Source organism: Triticum urartu, chromosome 5A, assembly GCF_056163025.1.
Source record: "Triticum urartu cultivar PI428250 chromosome 5A, HENAU_Tu73, whole genome shotgun sequence".
NCBI lineage: Eukaryota > Viridiplantae > Streptophyta > Magnoliopsida > Poales > Poaceae > Triticum > Triticum urartu.
The window spans coordinates 571,673,125-571,690,938 of NC_141877.1; the positions used below are offsets into that span (position 1 = coordinate 571,673,125).

Genomic DNA, 17,814 nt, shown 5'->3' on the forward strand with positions numbered 1-17,814 from the left:
TTGTCACAATTATCGTCATAGAAGTGTCATATGTATGACAGAAAAAAATTTTGTTCGGCCCAAAATGTCACGGATGTGTCTTTTTTGTAGTGTTGAGAGAGGCCATCTTCATCCTACACCTCCCACGGATTGATAAACCTTAGGTCATCCACTTGAGGGAAATTTACTACTGTCCTACAAACCTCTGCACTTGGAGGGCCCAACAACGTCTACAAGAAGAAGGTTGTGTAGTAGACATCAAAGGCTTAGCACTCAGTTTGCAAACTAGAGAAATCCTTGTATGGTTTAAAACAGGCCCCAAGAGCCTGGTACTCGAGGTTTAGCACTCAGTTACAACAGCTTGGGTTTACACCATCAAAGGCTGACACTTCATTGTTCTTTTATAACAAAGGCAACATTACTATGATTGTGCTTGTTTATGTTGATGATATTATTGTTGCTAGCTCAAGTTCAGATGCCACCACTTGCTTTCTTAAGGATCTGAAGGTGGAGTTTGCTATCAATGACTTGGGAGATCTTCACTATTTTCTTGGTATAGATGTTAAACATGTGAAGGATGGTATACTTCTGACTGAATAAAAATACACTGTTGATATACTCAGGAGAGTAGGTTTGGAAAAGTTTAAGCCTGTAAGTACACCCATCTCAACTTCAGGGAAGCTCACAGTTGATAGTGGGGTAGCACCTGGACCAGAGGATGCAACAAATTACAGAAGTGTTATAGGTGCATTACAGTATCTGACTCTCACACGTCCTGATATTTCTTATTCTGTGAACAAGGTATGTCAGTATTTACATGCACCTAGTACCACTCATTGGACAGCAGTTAAGAGAATTGTGAGAATCTTAAGTTCTCAAAGGGACTTGGACTTCAAATTACCAAGTCTCCATCTACACTTGTTACTGCTTATTCAGATGCAGATTGGGCTGGGTGTGCTGATGATAGAAGGTACACGGGTGGTTTTGTTGTATTCCTAGGAACAAATCTTGTGTCATGGAGTGCAAGAAAACATGCTACTGTCTCGAGGTCTAGTACTGAGGCTGAGTATAAAGCTCTAGCAAATGCTACAGCTAAAGTAATGTGGATTCAAACGTTGCTGTATGAGCTTGGGATTAAAACTCCACGAGCTGCAAGGTAATGGTGTGATAATATTGGTGCAACCTATCTTTCAGCTAATCCTGTTTTTCATGCACGAACGAAGCATATTGAAGTTGATTTTCACTTTGTTCGAGAAAGAGTATCTCAAGGACTTCTTGACATAAGATTTATTCCAACTGGTGATCAGCTGGCTGATGGCTTTACAAAGCCTCTCACGATGAGAAAAATGGATGGCTTCAAGTACAATCTCAACCTTGGTAAGTTTCCATAGAGGTTCGATTGAAGGGGAGTGTTAGACAAAATGATAGATAGAGTTGTAGTTTAAACTCATATATCTCCTTCTATCTGTATTTCTCTCTATTCAAACTATCTCCCTCAATCTCCTGTAATCCAGACGCATCCTAGCGATCATCTCAACTTGGACGCCACGACAGGCTGTTCACCAGAATCAATATATACCCGCGGCCACCTACGGGTGGTAGTACGCTTCCCATAACATCTTACACATTGTCGCGCGAACAACCTAGCTCAATGGTTGCTACTGCAGCTCAAGCTCAACCTCGTGTCATGGTGCTGCCCTTTCCCGCACAGGGCCACGTCATCCTGCTCATGGAGCTGCCCCGCAAGCTCGTCGAGCACGACTTGGAGATAGACGTCGTGAACACTAAGTTCAACCACGGCCGCGTCCTCCAAGCCATGGCAGAGGATGAAGCAATTGTTGGGGAACGTAGTAATTTCAAAAATTTCCTACGCACACACAAGATCATGGTGATGCATAGCAACGAGGGAAGAGTGTGATCTACGTACCCTTGTAGACCGACAGCGGAAGCGTTAGCACAACGCGGTTGATGTAGTCATACGTCTTCACGGCCCGACCGATCAAGCACCGAAACTACGGCACCTCCGAGTTCTAGCACACGTTCAGCTCGATGACGATCCCCGGACTCCGATCCAGCAAAGTGTCGGGGAAGAGTTCCGTCAGCACGATGGCGTGGTGACAATCTTGATGTACTACCGTCGCAGGGCTTCGCCTAAGCACCGCTACAATATTATCGAGGATTATGGTGGAAGGGGGCACCGCACACGGCTAAGAATATGATCACGTGGATCAACTTGTGTGTCTGGGGGTGCCCCCTGCCCCCGTATATAAAGGATCAAGGGGAGGAGGCCGGCCGGCCCCTATGGCGCGCCAAGGAGGAGTCCTCCTCCTAGTAGGAGTAGGACTCCTACTAGGAGGGGGAAAGAAGTGGGTAGGGGGAAGGAAAGGGGGGCGCCGCCCCCCTCTCCTAGTCCAATTCGTACCAGGGGGGAGGAGGCGTGCGGCCCACCTTTGGCTGCCCCTCTCTCTCTCCACTAAGGCCCATATGGCCCATTACTTCTCCCGGGGGGGTTCCGGTAACCCTCCGGCTCTCCGAAATCACCCGGAACACTTCCGGTGTCCGAATATAGCCGTCCAATATATCAATCTTTATGTGTCGACCATTTCGAGACTCCTCGTCATGTCGTGATCACATCCGGGACTCCAAACTAACTTCGGTACATCAAAACTCATAAACTCATAATATAACTGTCATCGAAACCTTAAGCGTGCGGACCCTACGGGTTCGAGAACAATGTAGACATGACCGAGACACGTCTCCGGTCAATAACCAATAGCGGAACCTGGATGCTCATATTGGCTCCTACATATTCTACGAAGATCTTTATCGGTCAGACCGCATAACAACATACGTTGTTCCCTTTGTCATCGGTATGTTACTTGCCCGAGATTCGATCGTCGGTATCTCAATACCTAGTTCAATCTCGTTACCGGCAAGTCTCTTTACTCGTTTCGTAATACATCATCTTGCAACTAACTCATTAGTTGTAATGCTTGCAAGGCTTATGTGATGTGCATTACCGAGAGGGCCCAGAGATACCTCTCCGACAATCGGAGTGACAAATCCTAATCTCGAAATACGCCAACCCAACATTCACCTTTGGAGACACCTGTAGAGCTCCTTTATAATCACCCAGTTACGTTGTGACGTTTGGTAGCACACAAAGTGTTCCTCCGGTAAACGGGAGCTGCATAATCTCATAGTCATAGGAACATGTATAAGTCATGAAGAAAGCAATAGCAACATACTAAACGATTGGGTGCTAAGCTAATGGAATGGGTCATGTCAATCACATCGTTCTTCTAATGATGTGATCCCATTAATCAAATGAAAACACATGTCTATGGTTAGGAAACATAACCATGTTCGATTAACGAGCTAGTCAAGTAGAGGCATACTAGTGACGTTTGGTTTGTCTTTGTATTCACACAAGTATTATGTTTCCGGATAATACAATTCTAGCATGAATAATAAACATTTATCATGATATAAGGAAATAAAATAATAACATTATTATTGCCTCTAGGGCATATTTCCTTCAGCAATCCCAGGAGGAGTTCACATGCTCTCCATTCCAGACGGCCTGCGGCCTGCCGACGACCACACGGACATCGGTGCGCTGGTCAAGGGACTGCAGGCCGCCATGTCCGGCTGCCTCAAGGAGATTATCAGGTCGAGGAAGACAAAGTGGATGATAGCAGACGTGTCCATGAGCTGGGCCCTGGAGCTGGCCACCACAGCGGGTGCCCTTGTCGCCTTGTTCTCCACGTACTCTGCAGCCGTGTTCGCGCTCAGGTTGAAGCTCCCCAGGCTGATCGAGGACGGTATTGTTGATGAAATTGGTAAGAGCAAATCAAAATTTCCATCTCCATGTAACTCGTTAGTTTCCTAGTCTTTTATTGGTATGTGGACTTTGCACCATGAACATGGACACCACACGTACGCAGGGAACGTGAAGAGGAACGAGAGGGTCCAACTGATGCCGCCCGTTGACGCGGTAGAGATCCCTTGGGTCAGCCTGGGCAGCACCCCCGAGAGGCGCAGAACCAACATCCAGAACGTCCTCAAGACCAACCAGTTGATGCCGCTTGCCGAGAAGATCATCCACAACACCTTCATGGAGATGGAACTTGACGCTCTAGCTCTGCTCCCGAACACGCTGCCGCTCGGCCCGCTGGTAGCGCCGACGTCGCGGCCATCCAGACATTTCCTGCCGGAAGACCTGACCTACCTCGCCTGGCTCGATGCGCAGGCCCCTGGCTCCATCGTCTACGTCGCCTTCGGGAGGTCCGACGTCTTGGATGCAACGCAGTTTCAAGAGCTTGCCGACGGGCTCGCGCTCTCCGGCTAACCGTTCCTATGGGTCGTCCGGCCAAACTTCACCACCGGAGCCACAAAAGGTTGGTTTGACGCGTTCAAGCGCCGCATCGAGGGCAAGGGGTTGGTCATCGGCTGGGCGCCGCAGCAACGCGTGCTCTCGCACCCCGCCGTCGCCTGTTTCATGTCGCACTGCGGGCGGAACTTGACCATAGAAGGCATGTTGCACGGCGTGTCGTTCCTCTGTTGGCCGTACTTCGCCGACCAGTTCACCAACCAGAGCTAGGTGTGTGATACGTCTCCAACGTAACTACATTTTTTTATTGTTCCATGCTATATTATATTCTGTTTTGGACATTATTGGGCTTTATTATACACTTTTATATTATTTTTGGGACTAACCCACTAACCGGAGGCCCATCCCAGAATTGTTGTTTTTTTCCTATTTTAGAGTTTCGCAGAAAAAGAATATCAAACGGAGTCCAAACAGAATGAAACCTTCGGGCACATGATTTTCGGAACGAACGTAATCCAGAGGACTTGGACTCTACGTCAAGAAAGCAACCAGGAAGGCACAAGTTAGGGGGCGCGCCTACCCCCCCCCCCAGGCGCGCCCTCCACCCTCGTGGGGCCCACGTTGCTCCACCGACATACTCCTTCCTCCTATATATACCTACGTACCCCCAAACTACTAGATACGGAGACAAAAACCTAATTCCACCGCCGCAACCTTCTGTACCCGTGAGATCCCATCTTGGGGCCTTTTCCGGAGCTCCGCCGGAGGGCGCATCGATCACGGAGGGCTTCTACATCAACACCATAGCCTCTCCGATGATGTGTGAGTAGTTTACTTTAGACCTTTGGGTCCATAGTAGTTAGCTAGATGGCTTCTTCTCTCTTTTTGAATCTCCGATGATGTGGAGATCTATTCGATGTAATCTTCTTTTGCGGTGTGTTTGTTGAGACCGATGAATTGTGGGTTTATGATCAAGTTTATCTATGAACAATATTTGAATCTTCTCTGAATTCTTTTACGTATGATTGGTTATCTTTGCAGGTCTCTTCAAATTATCAGTTTGGTTTGGCCTACTAGATTGGCCTTTCTTGCAATGGGAGAAGTGCTTAGCTTTGGGTTCAATCTTGCGGTGTCCTTTCCAAGTGATAGTAGGGGCAGCAAGGCACGTATTGTATTGTTGCCATCGAGGATAACAAGATGGGGTTTATATCATATTGCATGAGTTTATCCCTCTACATCATGTCATCTTACTTAAGGTGTTACTCTGTTCTTTTGAACTTAATACTCTAGACGCATGCTGGATAGCGGTCGATGTGTGGAGTAATAGTAGTAGATGCAGGCAGGAGTCAGTCTACTTGTCTCGGACGTGATGCCTATATACATGATCATACCTAGATATTCTCATAACTATGCTCAATTCTGTCAATTTCTCAACAGTAATTTGTTTACCCACCGTAATACTTATGCTTTCGAGAGAAGCCACTAGTGAAACATATTGCCCCCGGGTCTATTTTTCATCATATTAATCTTCCGTCAACAAGCTATTTCTTTTGCCGTTTTTATTTTGCTTTATTTACTTTGCATCTTTATCATAAAAATTACAAAAATATTATCTTATCATATCTATCAGATCTCACTTTTGTAAGTGACCGTGAAGGGATTGATAACCCCTTTATTGCGTTGGTTGCGAGGATTTTATTTGTTTGTGTAGGTGCGAGGGAATCGTACGTGGCCTCCTGCTGGATTGATACCTTGGTTCTCAAAAACTGAGGGAAATACTTATGCTACTTTGTTGCATCACCCTTTCCTCTTTAAGGGAAAACCAACGCAGTGCTCAAGAGGTAGCAAGAAGGATTTCTGGTGCCGTTGCCGGGGAGTCTATGCAAAAGTCAACATACCAAGTACCCATCACAAACCCTTATCTCCCGCATTACATTATTTGCCATTTGCCTCTCGTTTTCCTCTCCCCCACTTCACCCTTGCCGTTTTATTTTCCCTCTCTCTCCGTCCTCCTTCTCTTTCCCTATTTGCCTCTTTTTGTCCGTTTCTTGTTTGCTTTTGTGTTGGATCGCTTGCTTGTCGTTATGGATAGTCCCCTATCTTCTCCGATGTCTCCCGAAAATGAAGTTCTTAATTTTAAGCAAAGGGAATGAGAAAATCTAAAATACGCTTGGTATAGAATTTGCAATGCTCAAAATAGATCTATCAGGAAGCAATCTACTTCCGTTCTTCTCCGCAATTTTTATGTAGGCGCTACTCCTTGGCACAGATAGATCCTTGATACCATTACCGGAGGGAATTTCTTGGGTAGCCATACATTTGATTCTTATAATGCTATGATAGATTTGTTTGGCTCATCCCCTCTTTTGGTTAATGGAACTATGTTAACTTTGGAGCATGTAATGCAAAGACTTGAAATTATTGAAAATAAAGTTTCTACCGTAGAGTTAATTGAAAATTTGGATAAAAAGATCCACAACCAAATTAATCAATATAGATCTAAAGTAGGAGTCACTTTGAAAAATATTAAAGATAAGGAACCCATAGTTAATGAAAGAATAAATCAGGATTCCACTAGAATCGATAAACTTGAGGGTATCATTACCAACTTGGGAACCACTTTTTCTTTCATAAAAAATACTCCAAGTACTCCAGCTAAAATTGCCAAGCTTATGTATGTTCCTAAAAATAAGGGTGGATCCTCTAGCAAGGAAACTACGGATGTCAAATCTATAAGTATTCATCCCAACCTTTTTGCTATCATTAAGGAACCATTTGCTACAAATGATTTTTTCGATTTTGTGCCTAGAAGTTTGATAATTAATAAAAATAAAGAAACTCCTAGAAGTTTGATAATTAATAAAAAGAAAGAAACTCCTAAGTGTGATAGATGTCTCATTGAAGAATTACCAACTAAAGATACCTAGATCTATCTTCGCTTTTATGCCTAGCTAGGGGCGTTAAACGATAGTGCTTGTTGGGAGGCAATCCAATTTTATTTTTATTAATTGATTTTTTGCTCCTATTTAGTAATAAATAAATAATTTATCTAGCCTCTGTTTTGGTTGTTTTTTTTTGTGTTTAATTAGTGTCTGTGCCAAATAGAACCGTTGGGAAGACTTGGGGAAAGTCTTTTTAATCTTGCTGTAAAAAACAGAAACTTTAGCGCTTACGAGAACTGCTGTTATTTTTATTTGGAAGGTGCTATTTAGTTAATTCTTTTTGCATATGATTAATAGATAAATTCCTCACGTCCAGCAATTTATTTTAGAATTTTTGGGGTTCCATAACGTGCGTTAGCTACAGATTACTACAGACTGTTCTTTTTTTGACAGATTCTGTTTTTCGTGTGTTGTTTGCTTATTTTGATGAATCTATGGCTAGTAAAATAATTTATAAACCATAGAGAAGTTGGAATACAGTAGGTTTAACACCAATATAAATAAAGAATTAGTTCATTAAAGTACCTTGAAGTGGTGTTTTCTTTTCTTTCGCTAATGGAGCTCACGAGATTTTCTACTTTAAGTTTTGTGTTGTGAAGTTTTCAAGTTTTGGGTAAAAGATTTGATGGATTACGGAACAAGAAGTGGCAAGAGACTAAGCTTGGGGATGCTCATGGCAGCCCAAGATAATATAAGGACACCTAAAAGCCAAAGCTTGGGGATGCGCCGGAAGGCATCCCCTCTTTCGTCTACTTCCATCGGTAACTTTACTTGGAGCTTTTTTATTCACCACATGATATGTGTTTTTATTGGAGCATCTTGTATTATTTGAGTCTTTATTTGTTAGTTTACCACAATCATCCTTGCTGTACACACCTTTTTAGAGAGACTCACATGATTTGAAAATTATTAGAATACTCTATGTGCTTCACTTATATCTTTCGAGCTATATAGTTTTTGCTCTAGTGCTTCACTTATATCTTTTAGAGCACGGTGGTGGATTTGTTTTATAGAAACAATTTTTCCCTCATGCTTCATTGAGATTATTTTGAGAGTCCTACAAAACATCGTGGTAATTTGCTTTAATCATGATAGGCATTCAAGATTAGTAAAAAAATTCTTATGAAGTGTGTTGAATACTATGAGAAGTTTGATACTTGACAATTGTTTTGAGATATGGAGATGGTGATATTAGAGTCATGCTAGTTGAGTAGTTTTGAATTTGAGAAATACTTGTGTTAAAGTTTGTGATTCCCGTGGCATGCACGTATGGTGAACCGTTATGTGATGAAGTCGGAGCATGATTTATTTATTGATTGTCTTCCTTATGAGTGGCGGTCGGGACGAGCGATGGTCTTTTCCTACCAATCTATCCCCCTAGGAGCATGCGTGTAATACTTTTCTTCGATAACTTGTAGATTTTTGCAATGAGTATATGAGTTCTTTATGACTAATGTTGAGTCCATGGATTATACGCACTTCCTTCCTTCCACCATTGCTAGTCTCTCTAATACCGCGCACTTTTCGCCGGTATCATAAACCCACCAAATACCTTCCTCAAAACAGCCACCATACCTACCTATCATGGCATTTCTATAGCCATTCCGAGATATATTACCATGCAACTTACCACCTTCCGTTTATTATGACACGCTCCATCATTGTCATATTGCTTTGCATGATCATGTAGTTGACATGGTATTGGTGGCAAAGCCACCATTCATAATTCTTTCATACATGTCACTCTTGATTCATTGCATATCCCGGTGCACCACCGGAGGCATTCACATAGAGTCATATTTTTTCTAAGTATTGAGTTGTAATTGTTGAGTTGTAAGTAAATAAAAGTGTGATGATCATCATTTTTAGAGCATTGTCCCAAGTGAGGAAAGGATGATGGAGACTATGATTCCCCCACAAGTCGGGATGAGACTCCGGACTAAAAAAAAGAGGCCATAAAAAGAGAGAGAAAAAGCCCAAATAAAAAAATGAGAGAAAAAGAGAGAAGGGACAATGCTACTATCCTTTTACCACACTTGTGCTTCAAAGTAGCACCATGATCTTCATTATAGAGAGTCTCCTATGATATCACTTTCATATACTAGTGGGAATTTTTCATTATAGAACTTGGCTTGTATATTCCAATGATGGGCTTCCTCAAAATGCCCTAGGTCTTCGTGAGAAAGCGAGTTGGATGCACACCCACTTAGTTCGTTTTGTTGAGCTTTCATATACTCATAACTCTAGTGCATCCGTTGCATGGCAATCCCTACTCACTCACATTAATATGTATTGATGGGCATCTCCATAGCCCGTTGATACGCCTAGTTGATGTGAGACTATCTTCTCCCTTTTTGTCTTCTCCACAACCACCATTCTATTCCACATATAGTGCTATGTCCATGCTCATGCTCATGTATTGTGTGAAGATTGAAAAATTTTGAGAACACCAAAACTATGAAACAATTGCTTGGCTTGTCATCGGGGTTATGCATGATTTAAGTACTTTGTGTGGTGAAGATAGAGCATAGCCAGACTATATGATTTTGTAGGGATAACTTTCTTTGGCCATGTTATTTTGAGAAGACATAATTGATTAGTTAGTATGCTTGAAATATTATTATTTTTATGTCAATATTAAACTTTTGTCTTGAATCTTTCAGATCTGAATATTCATACCACAATTAAGAGAATTACATTGAAATTATGCCAAGTAGCATTCCACATCAAAAATTCTGTTTTTATCATTTACCTACTCGAGGACGAGTCGGAATTAAGCTTGGGGATGCTTGATACGTCTCCAACGTATCTATAATTTTTTATTGTTCCATGCTATATTATATTCTGTTTTGGACATTATTGGACTTTATTATACACTTTTATATTATTTTTGGGACTAACCTACTAACCGGAGGCCCAACCCAGAATTGCCGTTTTTGCCTACTTCAGAGTTCCACAGAAAAAGAATATCAAACGGAGTCCAAACGAAATGAAACCTTCGGGAACGTGATTTTTGGAACGAACGTGATCCAGAGGACTTGGACCCTGCGTCAAGAAAGCAACCAGGAAGGCACGAGGTAGGGGGCGCGCCTACCCCCCCCCCCTAGGCGCACCCTCCACCCTCGAGGGGCCCACGTTGCTCCACCAACGTACTCCTTCCTCCTATATATACCTACGTACCCCCAAACTACCAGATACGGAGCCAAAAACCTAATTCCACCACCACAACCTTCTGTACCCATGTGATCCCATCTTGGGGCCTTTTCCGGAGCTCCGCTGGGGGGGCATCAATCACGGAGGGCTTCTACATCAACATCATAGCCTCTCCGATGATGTGTGAGTAGTTTACTTCAGACCTTTGGGTCCATAGTTATTTGCTAGATGGCTTCTTCTCTTTTTTTGGATCTCAATACAATGTTCTCCCCCTCTCATGTGGAGATCTATTCGATGTAATCTTCTTTTGCGGTGTTTTTGTTGAGATCGATGAATTGTGGGCTTATGATCAAGTTTATATATGAAAAATATTTGAATCTTCTCTGAATTCTTTTATGTATGATTGGTTATCTTTGCAAGTCTCTTCGAATTATCAGTTTGGTTTGGCCTACTAGATTGATCTTTCTTGCAATGGGAGAAGTGCTTAGATTTGGGTTCAATCTTGCGGTGTCCTTTCCCAGTGACAGTAGGGGCAGCAAGGCACGTATTATATTGTTGCCATCGAGGATAACAAGATGGGGTTTATATCATATTGCATGAGTTTATCCCTCTACATCATGTCATCTTACTTAAGGCGTTACTCTATTCTTTTGAACTTAATACTCTAGATTCATGCTGGATAGCAGTCGATGTGTGGAGTAATAGTAGTAGATGCAGGTAGGAGTCGGTCTACTTGTCTCTGATGTGATGCCTATATACATGATCATACCTAGATATTCTCATAACTATGCTCAATTCTGTCAACTGCTCAACAGTAATTTGTTTACCCACCATAATACTTACGCTCTCGAGAGAAGCCACTAGTGAAACCTATGGCCCTGGGTCTATTTTGTATCAGATTAATCTTCCGTCAACAAGCTATTTCTTTTTCCGTTTTTATTTTGCTTTATTTACTTTGCATCTTTATCATAAAATACCAAAAATATTATCTTATCATATCTATCGAAACTCACTTTCGTAAGTGACCATGAAGGGATTCACAACCCCTTTATTGCGTTGGTTGCAAGGATTTTATTTGTTTGTGTAGGTGCGAGGGACTCGTGCGTGGCCTCGTACTGGATTGATACATTGGTTCTCAAAAACCGAGGGAAATACTTATGCTACTTTGCTGCATCACCCTTTCCTCTTCAAGGAAAAACCAACGCAGTGCTCAAGAGGTAGCAGTGTGCAATGTGTGGGGCACCGGCATAAAGGTTCGCTGAGACGAGCGAGGGGTCGTGGCGAAGGAGGAGATCGAGAGCAAGGTGGCGCGGCTGCTTGGTGACGAAAGGGTCAAGGCGAAGGCGGACACGTGGAAGGACATGGCATGTGCGAGCATTGCAGAGGGTGGGTCCTCGCATGGGTACCTTCTCAAGCTTGTGAATTTGCTAGGAGAGCAGGGATCCCGATGGGAGAGCAGGGATCCCGATGGGAGAGCAGGTATCCTGTCATTGCGTGAATCATGACACCGATACATCGGACGGATCCAAACATCTACGTCGACAAATACAAAAAATAAAACTCAAACGGCTTAGATTTAGTTTTATATATAGTGAAGTGGTGAGCAAGTCATGATCTGCCTTCGTGTTAGAATGATTATTTTTCATCTTGAGAATTGCTACAAGAAGATTGTCCTATGGCGTTTTGGTATTTTTGAGTTAATAAAAGTATTCTTTATCAAAAAAAGAATGTCCTTCGATATATCAAAATAAAATTTTATGTTTTCTCTAGAATATCTTTATCATATTTTTGAGTAAAATTACAGCACGCGCGACGTTTCTTTTCAATCCCGGTACAATGCCCCACGAACGGTTCGAACTGATGCGTCAGGACAAAGATTGCACGTGAGGTGTCATACTATAGCCGAACTCTATTTTGAGTGGGAAACACAATGGATTCAGGCGAGCTGAGTTCATATATTCGTCTTCGTTAGATGAGGACGAAGATGACAATGAAACAGTGATAATGAGGACGATTTGGATAATTTGAATTCAAAATTAACCTATTTTATTTCAAAACCTGATGTTTCGATTGTAATGTTTATATTTTAATTGTTGGTGCATTGGAAAATTTATCTATGAAAGAATTGAGCTGCTTATCTTTGATTATCTTCAGTAGCTTCAGTATAAAAAGAACTGAGGGGTGGCATTTGGTGGGAAGAAAATCCTATGCAACCTAGGTCACACGCATAGACCGTGAGACCCTCTCCAGCATAGGACACTTGGCAAGGCAAGTCAATTAATTCTCCAATTCCAATTAATTATCTATAATCCCATTCCTTCCATCCCTCGGTCACACCATTCTATCACCATGTATCTTGTAGGACATCAACGGAGCAGAGGAGCTGACCGGTGGCCAAGGACGGAGCAGAGCGCCGCTGGGGAGCTACGCAACGAGCAGGACGAGATGCTGGGGCGCCGAGGAGGGCGGTCGTGAACGACGGAGGAGAGCAGCCGGGGCGGCGGTGGCGGCCGTCGCGGCCGCGGCGAGCGAGCCGGAGAAGCGCCTCAAGGGCGGGCTTCAAGGGCACCAAGGAACGCCGGGCAGAGCAGCAAAGGCAGCGGGGACGGCGCCGGCTACGTTCTTTGAGATTTAGTTTTGCCACGTGTCCTATGCTGGAGAGGGTCTCACGATCGATGTGTGCGACCCAGGTCACATAGGATTTTCTTCCCATTTTGGTGTCCACGGTTGCATGGCTGGGACTGCCGCCCATGGACATTTGATGTCATCGGATGCCCTAAGCCGATTGAGAGGTTAGCGGACTACACCTAAACGAAAGCATCCAATTTGGCGCTGCTCAGCCTTCTCAGAGCTAACATTTTGAAGCTCCTTTGAATCAGCGACTACTTATAATGGTTAGGAATGCCAAAAGAAGAACAGAACATGAAACTACACGTATCGATCACACCCGACAAGCTATCTATATCAGACCTATAATTTTGTACAATTAACAGAGCAGATGAATTAGCTATTGTGAAATTTAACCTCTCTAGGCAGCCGTTCAAAAGCGCAAGGGAACAAGCTTTTATGTTGCTGCTTGGTCTAACTCTAATTGCTTTTAGAGAGTGACTGCATGACTAACTACTGACCATGGCCATAAGATCAAGATTTTCTCATCACTTTTACAGCTAGCCCTAAAGTCTTCTCGGACGGTTTCTTGGAAGTGATTTAGAAATCGTTACGTCCCTCTCTCTCTCTCTCTCGTTCTCTTCTTCTTCTTCTTCTTTTTCTTATTTTTCTTTCGAGTTAATCATGGAAAACTGGGCAAAAACCATCACAACCACTGATCAGCACACACACGATACCCCACACACACCACTTCAAAAGAGGGCCTCGTCGAGACAGTTTCTGCCTCCCGTCGACGGTGCTGCCGAACAGGTGGATCCCGGTTCTTGCCGATGGGAGGGCTTCGTTTTTATATGTTTCTTTGAGTTCTACTAGGGTTTGTGTTATGTTCAGGAGGACGAGACGGCGGTGGCTCCTTGAAGATGGAATAAGTTTCTCCTCGCCTAGCCACCATCCCGGTGGTGCATCTAGCATTGTCAGAGGGCGTGTGGAGATGTGTCTCTGGTGGATCTCGCGGGATTTAGTCGGTGGTTGTCTGATGGATCCACTCGGATTTAGTCCTTGTTCGTCTACGTCAATGTGTCTCCTGGTTGGATCCTTCCGATCTATGCTACTCTTCATCGGCGGTAGTTGTTGTTCTGGTGCGCTCGTAAGCACGACGAATTTCCAATTGCCTAATACAAAAGGTTATGCCTGGCTCCGGCGAGGCAGGGATGATAATGACAGTATGCCTTTGACTCACTTCAGTGCTTGTAGTCGTCGTTGTGTCGTCTACGGATCTTGATGTAATTTTTTATTTCTTGTGTTCGTTCTACTGCCATGATGATGAATAGTCAGGAAGTTTTTCCCGAAAAGTATTTTCAAGGTAATCTCTTGGGCATAATTAAAGATAAGCATATGGTCAACAGACTTGGAATCTGCTGACGCAAGCACTGACGAACATCAAATAATTTTGTGCACGCCCTCTAATACGCAAGCACTGACGAAAATCTTGTATGACCTGGTCATACGTTCATCTCAGGAGACCCCATCGACTAGCTGACAGGTGGATTTACAAATCTCAAAGCAAAAAAGAAAAAACAAAGTCTTCTTCCCCACTACGAAATCCCCATGTCGATTAGAATTCCGCACGGCGGCGAGCTTCCTTTGGCACGGCAGGATTATTTTTATATACCAACGCAGGTGGGGGTTGTGAGGGTCTTCAGCCTGCGAATCTCACCGGAGATAGGCGACAAGCTAAAAGTTTCTCTTGAGGATGCCCGTTGGTTTCTCACCGGAGATTAGCAACACCGGTCGTTGGCCGGTTTGTGCTTTTTCTTGTGGATGTCGGAGATCAGGAGATGGCCTTGTTCTACAGCACCACCGCAAATATATGTGTTCCCTCCAGGTTCAGTTGCTGCTGCATCCTTGAGGCCTCGGCGAGTAGGAGAGTTGCGCCGGCGTCCAGAATACTGGCCGCGACCGACAGGAGCAAGCGCCGTAATTGTGCCGGCGTTGAGGAGTATGGTCGCGAACGACGAGAGCAAGCATCCAACGTGTTGTGACCAGGGGAAAATCCGCGCCGGCGTCGAGGTGTGCGGCTGTACCGGCGGCCGGCAGTGGCAATCCGGATTTCACAACTTGGATTCAAACTTTCAGAGAAGAAGCTACCTTGCTGCTTCGAGATCCGTACTGCCAGGTGTCACCCAATGGAGTGGGTCTCCAGATCAGAAGTATACGACCCGGTCGTATAAGATTTTCTTCCTCTTTCCACATGGAGTGTCCATATTTGAACTTGCAAACTTCTTGAGCCCAAACACTATCCTAGACAACCTGGACTCGATGGCCGCTGGTGCTGCTACTCAAGCTCGTGTCATGGTGCTACCCTTCCCCGCGCAGGGCCATGTCATCCCGCTCATGGAGCTGTCTCGCAAGCTCGCCGAGCACCGCCTCGAGGTGGACTTCGTGAACACCGAGTTCAACCACGACCTCGTCATGGAAGCAATGGCAGAGAAGGGAGCAATTCCTAATGGGATCCACATGCTCGCCGTTCCGGACGGCCTGGGCCCCGGAGACGACCACGCCGACATCAGCAAGTTTGTCGAGGACCTGCCGGCCGCCATGTCCGGCCGCCTCGAGGAGATGATCCGATCCAGTAAGATTAGGTGGGTGATCGTGGATGTGTCCATGAGCTGGGCGCTGTAGGTGGCCACCGCAGCGGGCGCCCGTGTTGCCTCGTTCTCGACCTACTTCGCGGCCGTGTTTGCTCTGAGGATGAACCTCCCCAGATTGATAGAGGATGGTGTGCTCGATTGAAGTGGTAAGAACAAATCAAACATTTCCATGGCACTTGTTTGCCTTCTTCATATGGTTAAGATTGACAAAGATTGACTGAGAATATGGAGTCTATTTAGGGAATGTAAAGGGGGAGGGGAAGATCCAAATGGTGCCGCCCATCGACGCGTCGGAGATCCCCTGGGTCATCCTGGCCAGCACCAGCTCCCCTGAGAGGCGCAGAAACAACATCCAGAACATCCTCAAGACCAACCTGTCGATGGCCACTCGCCGAGGTGGTCATCTGCAACACTTCCATGGAGTTGGAGCCCGACGCTCTGGCCCTCCTCCCGAACGCTCTGCCTCTCGGCCCGCTGGTGGCGCCCACGCCGAGGCCGGTCAAACACTTCTTGCCCGAGGACCTCGCCTGGCTCGACGAACAGCCCCCGGCTTCGTCGTCTATGTGGCCTTCGGCAGCTCCGGCTTCCTGGACACGACGCAGTTCCAAGAGCTCGCTGACGGGCTCGCGCTCTCCGGCCGGCCGTTCCTGTGGGAGGTTCGGCCAGACTTAACCATCGGAGCAGGGCAGGATCAGTTCGACCTCGATGCGTTCAAGCGCCGCGTGGAGGGGAAGGGGCTGGTGGTGGGCTGGGCGCCGCAGCAGCGGGTGCTCTCCCAACCAGCCGTGGCCTGCTTCGTGTCGCACTGCGGGTGGGAGGGCGTGCCGTTCCTGTGCTGGCCCTACTTCGCCGACCAGTTCTGCAACCAGAGCTACGTGTGCAACATGTGGGGCATCGGCGCAAAGGAGGAGGTCCGGAGCAAGGTCGCGCGGCTCCTCAGTGATGACGAGGGGGTCAAGGCGAGGGCGGCGGCGTGGAAGGAGGTCGCGTGCGGCAGCATCCGGGAGGGAGGGTCCTCGCATGGGAACTTGCTCAAGCTTGTCAGCTTGCTAAGACAACAATGATCAATTGATATTGTTACTTCTTAACCTCGAAATTGTTGTGATGTCCGATGCACGGGGGGAGAAACCAGTCCTTCTCGGCTATGAACTTCATCATTAGAGAGAGACACGCTATCAAAATGGATGGCACGGCCTGCTTGACAAGGATCTCACGCGTGAGGTGTTTTGACGGAACGGCCGACTCGGAGCACAGACCGGCCACCGCAAAAACAAACGGATTTGCTATTTTTCACTCGAGTGTTTTTCAATTGGCTATCATTCGAGTTTGTGCCTGTCTGATCTCACGCTGAGATTCGCGCTGAGAGTTGTTTTTCAGTCGTGGGTTTCTTTTGTCATGTCTGGTCTGGTGCGGTTTTATTTTGGCCGGCGCGGGTTTATTGCGGGTCTGTCCGTTACAGTCTCCCCCGTGTTTCCTTTTGAATTTTTTTCCCCCATTTCATTTGGGTGGTATTGTTTCGAAAGGACGGAGTGGCAGAGGAGGTGTTCGAGAGGCGAAGGAGTCGAGGCGATTCCCTTGGGTTCCTTGCGTTTTTGAGATCCCTCTCTGCTGAATCTTGATCTTCCTCTTCGATTCCCTGCTTCCCTGGTTAGTTTTTGTCTCTCTCCATCTCTCTCTTCACGCGTGCGATTTTTCATGATTGCGGTTGTGCAGCTTTCATATCTAGGTCTGGGGTTTGTTGGTAGTAGTGTGTTCGTGCGTTTGTGTTGTAGATTTTGTTCCTATTTGAGTATTTAGCAGTTGGTTCTGCTTCGTGGCTCGTGTAGTTTTTTATGGATTCTATGTGCTCGCATCAGTTGTTAGTATTTGCGGATCCCGTGTGCTCGCACTGTTAGGTTTTAGGTGTTCTCCTTTCGATCGTCTCGTTGTTAGCCGCTGTTTGTTACTCGTTTATGAATTTACCATGTATATGTAATTATATAGTACAAATAATAATTATAAGAGACACGCGCTCAATGTTAAACAACTATTGAACAAATATAGCGCGAAGGGGGCAATGCCCCCTTGATGTCTCCTACACAACCTTCTTCTTATAGACGTTGTTGGGCCTCCAAGTGCAGAGGTTTATAGGACAGTAGCAAATTTCCCT

At 45.3% G+C, this 17,814-nt stretch overlaps 2 pseudogenes across 1 annotated transcript; both read left to right on the forward strand.

The window, feature by feature from the left end:
* Positions 1–402: 402 nt before the first annotated feature.
* On the forward strand, positions 403–13,042 carry LOC125507369 (UDP-glycosyltransferase 83A1-like; annotated as a pseudogene).
* Positions 13,043–14,565: 1,523 nt separating this feature from the next.
* LOC147972961 (UDP-glycosyltransferase 83A1-like) lies at positions 14,566–17,028 on the forward strand (annotated as a pseudogene). Its single transcript, XR_015602711.1, has 2 exons — positions 14,566–15,811; positions 15,906–17,028. The product of XR_015602711.1 is annotated as a UDP-glycosyltransferase 83A1-like (transcript).
* Positions 17,029–17,814: the final 786 nt, after the last annotated feature.